We start from the raw sequence: 6,621 nt of genomic DNA, 5'->3' as shown, positions 1-6,621 counted from the left end.
TGCATCTTTTGGATAAACAGAAAAGCATGGCTACAGCTGATGAGACCTCTACTTGCTATGAGGCAGTATCCTGCCTCCAGCATCCTATCTTCAACTCCGATTGATTTCTTAGGAGGAAAGAGCAAGATATCCTGAAGCATACCGCGCTGGAATAAGAAGTGTTCCTATAGGCAGATTCTTCTGACTCCTATCAGTTAAAAATTGGTTCGTGTCCAAAAAAATGAAGTTTCTTACCACAGAACTGAACCTTCGCCAATGCAATTCTGAATACTGAATCTTCATTTGCTATTTGAAGCTGTGGTGTAGCATAGCTATATGTTGTTAAAAGAGATTTTCTTTATCCCTGTTTTGACTCAGTTGCATTGTGGAGATAGTGTATGCTTTTCAGCAGACTTTTTTAATATTGTTTTTTCTGGTAGGTTTGATTACACAATCTCTACAGGACAAAGAGAATCCTTACTAGCTTCTTTCTAAGTGTTTATCTAACACTGATATGAATGAACTTAAGATATCATCACTCTCTTTAATTAGACTAGGAATTAATGGTTCTTGTCAATTTATTGTAGCTAGGAAAAACACAGCAGCAATTTTTTTTTTTTTTTTTTTTGTAGGGAGGGCCTATATATTTTAAATCCAAGTTTGTGTTGATAAAAAGATTAAAAAACAATATAGTTTTATAGAATAACTGAAAATCGTTGTGCTTTGGACAGTTTAAATAACCCTACATTTACCTGTTACATCAGCAGCCTTCACATCCATCTTGTACTGAGAAAGAAAACCTCCTTGCTTGTAAAAAGCACCTTGTCCTTTCCCTTTGTTACTTGAACTAACAAAATATGGATATAACAGTAACTGTTTTGTTACCTCTCACAGCTATGTTCTTCATTCCCTTGTAGCTCACTCATTTTTCATTGTTATCACTTGATTTGTTATTATGACAATCTCCAGTTTAGACAGGAAAATTCTTGGATCAAAATCTTGTTGTGTTTTATTTGTAGGAGAGATGCTATGAATTTATGACAGTACATAAACTACTGCAACAATCAAGCAAAGAAAATCCAGATGTAGATCAAAGTTATGGTATTTTCCTTCCTGTTGTATTTCCTGTTTGAGGATTGCAGTGATATTAACAGATGTTGCTGAATTCAAGCATCACAGTTCTGTGAACAGGTGTCATATGTAATAGTATCCTCATTTTATACATAGGAAAAAAATGGTATAGAAATAATGATTCTGCTTCTGGAATAACAAAAGAAACATGTTGATTCCCTATGCTTTAATAATAAACTGTTCTATTCACTTCATGTTTTAAATTGTTATCTGTAAGTCTTCTACCACAGATAAATTCCTTACTTAGCCACTCTGGCTGAGAAGCAGGCATACTTTTCATTTGTTCCAAATTGATGAGATGGCTTTTTACTAAAATAGTCTACTTTTTGTTCTGTGCATTTCATCTCTAGTTGGATTCAAATGTCAACGAATTGATCCTTGGCAAACCAAGCTTTCCACTATGTAATATCATTTCCTCATTCAACTAATTACTTCACTGTATCAGTTGAAATACTGCTTTTAAAGTAATTGAAGACTTACATATCCATGTTCTTTATGCAAATTAAAATTAATAGCTATACTTAGTAAATGGGAAAGCTGCCTAAGTGTTACAGTTGTTCCCGACCTGGAAATCCATTTCCCACAAGAGAAATTCAGTTGTTAAGCCGCTCCTGAATTTAAGTTACAATTTTTAACCCTGCATGTCTAAAATGACACTCCTCAACCCAGATCTAAAATTTTAAATGCAAGTGGCTCCCTTGCAAAACTGCTCGTCACCTCCAGCTGCCTCTAACCCAGCAAGACAGTTTCTCAGTGCTGAATTACCTGCTCAACTACTTCCTTGAAAGCCCACAGAAGTCGGACTTTGTTGCACTGGAACAGCTGGCTCAGGATCAGTCTGTTCTTTAACTTCCTAAAACCGTCAGCTTCTAGCATCACAGTGTTTGAGCCATCGTTGCAAATACAGGGGAGGGTGGTTCCTCTCTCGCAGGGCACTTATTTTCCAGAGTGAAACACCCAACTCCTGGCTGCGCCTTCCGAACACTGTAATGCTGATCGTGTGGCTGATTCAGCCAGGCATTACACCTGCTCATTCAGCTTGGGCTAGAGGTCTAGAAGGTCAACAACAATGTTCAGACAAAGTTTAAAAAATCTGGCTACTGAGGACACCAGCCAAACACAGCTAAGGGGGCAAGAACAGGATCTGCCATGGAGACACACTGTAGAAAAAAAAAGGGTGAATTGGCACCATGAGCAATCTTTACTCACAGCATCAGAAGCCAGTAACATGCTGTGAGTAGGAAAGAGTAAATCAGACGACACAGTAGTTCTGCATTATTACCTTTTTCCTGTTAATTCTCACGGGTTGCTTTATTAGTCGTGCTTGTCCACATTATGGACTCCAGTTTAAACGTATGCTTGTGCTTTGCAGACACATCGGGACATAAAATTTAATCATCTTACTGGAAGTGTGAAATACTTCTATTAAACAAGGTGTGCTTTGTATACTGCCGTAAGGCATGCTGCTTGCAATTAAGATGATAGTTCTGCATTCATCCAAGGGGCTACACTCAGGCATTCAACTGTTCTTACTTTAATTGGTAATTCTCCTGATTTCATTTCAAACAATCTCACTTAAGGAAAGGGGAGAAAGCTGTTACGGATTGTGAAATATAGGAGTACTGGGAGGGAACTGAATGTGCCAGCTGTGGGAATATACAAAGGAGGGAATGAGTCATGTAACTTCCAGTCATTTGGAAAGGGGTCGTCCTGACTGGACAGGGCTGCAATTATTAAAATTTATGTATCAAGCATTTATTCCTGGGTTGAATGAATAAATGATCTGCTAGCAGATCACAATGATCATAACTGATCTGTTAGCAATGCTGTGATAAAGATTCTGTCAGCAATTACATGATATGGATTTATAATACAGAACTAAAATAGTGCATCCTGGTCACTAAAATAACTCCAGAGTCAGACTTTGGCTCAAGTTACCACAACCAAGCAGCTGACTCATGCCCACAAAAATATCCATATGCATTGGGGTCATCTTTGTGCAAGCTGGTTGGGTAATTGCTTGTCTAGGGCTCTTTTCGCTTAGAACCGTCTCCACAGAATGTATGGGTACTTGGCTATGTGAACACATGTTTCTGTGTGCAGGTGCTCTAAACAAACACATGAACATCAGAGCATATCTGTGCAAGTTTTCCAGACCAAACCAAGCCATTAGATTGTAAAGAAGCATATATTCTTAAGGCTGAGTTAGAAGTTAATCTAGGACTCCACACTAAATCCCATTAACAAATGCTGATAGTGCCTTAAACATAATAGTATTAAGAGACATCATTTGCAGGAATTTTTCTTAGTTAGCTGCCTGTTTTTTAAAATATGCCTTCATAAGATTTTCCAAAAAGGAAGGTATTTCATATTGTTTCAATTACATTTCTGGATTTTTTAACCAGTTGAGGGTTTCCTCAAGTGTTCTGATATTCCAAACATCAGCTCAGTGGCTGACAGATGGAATCTTAGCATTTACTCTTGATGCCCCTCCGTGAGTTCTGTCAATTCTTAACGTTGCTTTGGTGTTTACAATAACTTGTAAATTACAGGATCTCACAACAATAATAATTTGAAAATGGAAAGTAAAAACATGTTTAGTTAATGCTTTGCTAGTTGATGCAAATGTAGGGCAGGTAGAGTTACTTTGCAGGAATATCAAGCATTTTCAGTGTTAAGTGCCTTTCTTTATGATCTGCCAGGGCTGTAAGAGCAATCCCAAGCACATTCCACTGCATCTGGTTACTCATCAAGGTAGAGCAATCCTCCCGGAGTTCCAAATGGTAATTGAGTTTGTATGGAGCCTGCCAAATTAAAATTGCCTGCTTCAAAATATAAAACTTGAGCAAAAAAAAAAAGGATGGGAAATTTTGAGTTCCAGTTGACAATATATTCTTACCTCATCAAGCTACTGTAGTGGGTCTTTGGTGCATGAAGTAAGAAATCACTCCCTTGATGCTGTAACTTTGCTATCAATAGACACAGTTTGATATATTGACAGACAGTTTGTGACTACATCAAAAATCAACATCTGTACACTCACATACAAAAGATCATGCAGACTACGTTGATGTTACAGGAATTAAATCAGAGTTGAATTTGATCCAAACGCTGTTGTAACGTTTGACAATTGGATTGTAAGAGTTAATAACAAAAACAATAGCTAAAGCAAAAGCCAGTCTCAAGGGATGACAATTCCTGCGCTGAACCCTTGCCTGAAAGAGACTGGCGGCTTTTAGAACATTTCTAACATTAAAACAATACTTAGCTCCTAAAGCTGATCTTGATTTCAGTATTCTGCTGTCATGTATATGTAAATAAACATTTGCATGTGTTTATATATATAAAACCAACATCTATGTTGATGATATGTTCTGCATACGGTTTTTCACCTTCACTATATTGTGCACAGTGGATAAGGTGATTTGTATCTGTCCTAGCGTTGTTTAAATAGCAAATAACAATTAAACAATAAAAAATTTCTTCTTTCAAACTTCAAATAATTCAAAACCAGTCCCAAACTCATGAAAACTCATGAGTCCACTGAAGGTCATATCGTTATTTGGATTTACAATGACTGAAGGCTTGGTCTCACAGCCATTAGTTGCACATTTATGAGCAATACATTTCCTTCCCTATGTATGCTATTGTTTATGCTTTTCATGTGCAACTATAATTACAAAATAAGCCATGATTTTCAGAAACAGGAATCTAAACTAGGGGTCCCAGAACCTCTTAATTGATTCCGTTGGTCCTACAGGAGGCTCAACATTTTTGAAGAATACATTTTACTGCCTAAAATCAGAAAAGCGCTTACCCTTATGTTTAAGTCTAACACATTTGAATTCCCTCCTGAGTCGAGATACTTTCCAGAAGTGGGAGACTTAAGAGCCTATCTTGAGATCTCACAACCTAATTTTAGGCACAAAGCTTGTATGTATGTATATATCTGCATACTTTATCATAATATAAATGCTCTTGCTGAGATGAGATTTTCAAATTACTGAAATCAATAGGACTTTTTACAGCAACTCTGATTGCTAATGATTCTTATAACAGAGATTTCCATCTCCACTTGGGTTTGGCACCACTGAAAACTCATATTGTAAATTCAGGCACAAAACCCAGGCCACTCTAAATTTGGGATTTCATCTCTGCTCCCTGGACCTGAAAAATATGAAGAAATAGTAGATTGAAACTTACACATTAGGAAATAATTTTTTAGAGGTAACATTTTCTGACATCTAAATCACTTTCTGTCTGACACTGGGAATTTCATTATTAGGTACAGGAAACTCATGCTTAGGTGCTGAGCCCCTCTTTTCCAGGTGCTCCCCTTTTCCCAATTCATGACTTTTGGAGCTCTCATAACAGTTTTTCCATCTGCGTTTTCTCCACTGATTTCCTCACACCTATTCCACTCACACCTCATGTCTGGCTTAGCTCTGCTGGAGAAGTAGCTGTGGATGGAGTCAAAGGCAGCTGCACTTTTGTAACACTTAAAACCATCCTGTTGTAGATAAAGCAATCTTTAAATGTTACGTAGTGTAGCTACAGATATGTAACGAGAAAAAAAAAAGAGGAAAGGGGAGGTTACAAAAGCTTTCTTCCGGCACTTCAGGATTAAGATTGTGATAAAGTAACTTGGGATCGAAGAGATTTAGGAATCTCCCTCCTGCTTTACCTTCAAATGTGTGAACCTTATGGAGAAATGCCCCATGTATCAGTGAGTTCAGTTACATTGATGTTGAAAAGACCATTTGCTGCTTTTCTTACATAATAGGTGTCAGAGGTTTAGGTATCTGTGCACCAATAGAGGCAGCAGTTTAAGCATGAGTTGTAGCACTTTGCTCAAGATATAAACCCTGATGAAATCTTGACACTGAAAAATGGAGATCAGACCATGGGCAGGAAGAACTGTCATTGACAATCACAGGAAAAGTATTGCTTTGATAAAAACATTCAAGATATCTGACAGAAAGAGCTATAAAAATATTACACTAGGAAACCCCCAGAAGTCTTAAGAAAAATCAAAGCACATTATGAAACTTATTTGTAAGATAATTTGAGCAAGTTTTTAAACATCTGTAATCTGAACTAATTTTCTGTACCTCTGCCCTTCAGTCCTCCTTGAACTATGGTCCTAGAATAAGATGCCACATAAAAGTATCTCAAAAGAATTACTTCTTCCAAAAATGTCAAAGATTGCAGAGGTGGAAAATCATGCTATCACTGGAAATCACCATTGATTTTAACTGTGCAGCAGCTCCTGTGCTATATAATACAGTATCCAAAGCAAACAAATAATGGAAATGTACCAGTGAGAAGTCAAACCTGACTTTCAGGTATTGTACTGTTGCATAACATGATTTGTACTTGCATTATTCAAGGACATGCTGATGTTGGGTAATGCCCTTAGCTTACCTAGGAGTAAACCAAATTTTTAGTGAGCCTACAACTCAGAGGGAAAAAAAAAAACAAAAACAAAAACAAAAGGTAAACTCTAGCACT

This window comes from Falco peregrinus, chromosome 2 (genome assembly GCF_023634155.1).
Source record: "Falco peregrinus isolate bFalPer1 chromosome 2, bFalPer1.pri, whole genome shotgun sequence".
Classification (NCBI taxonomy): domain Eukaryota; kingdom Metazoa; phylum Chordata; class Aves; order Falconiformes; family Falconidae; genus Falco; species Falco peregrinus.
This window is presented reverse-complemented; position numbering follows the sequence as displayed.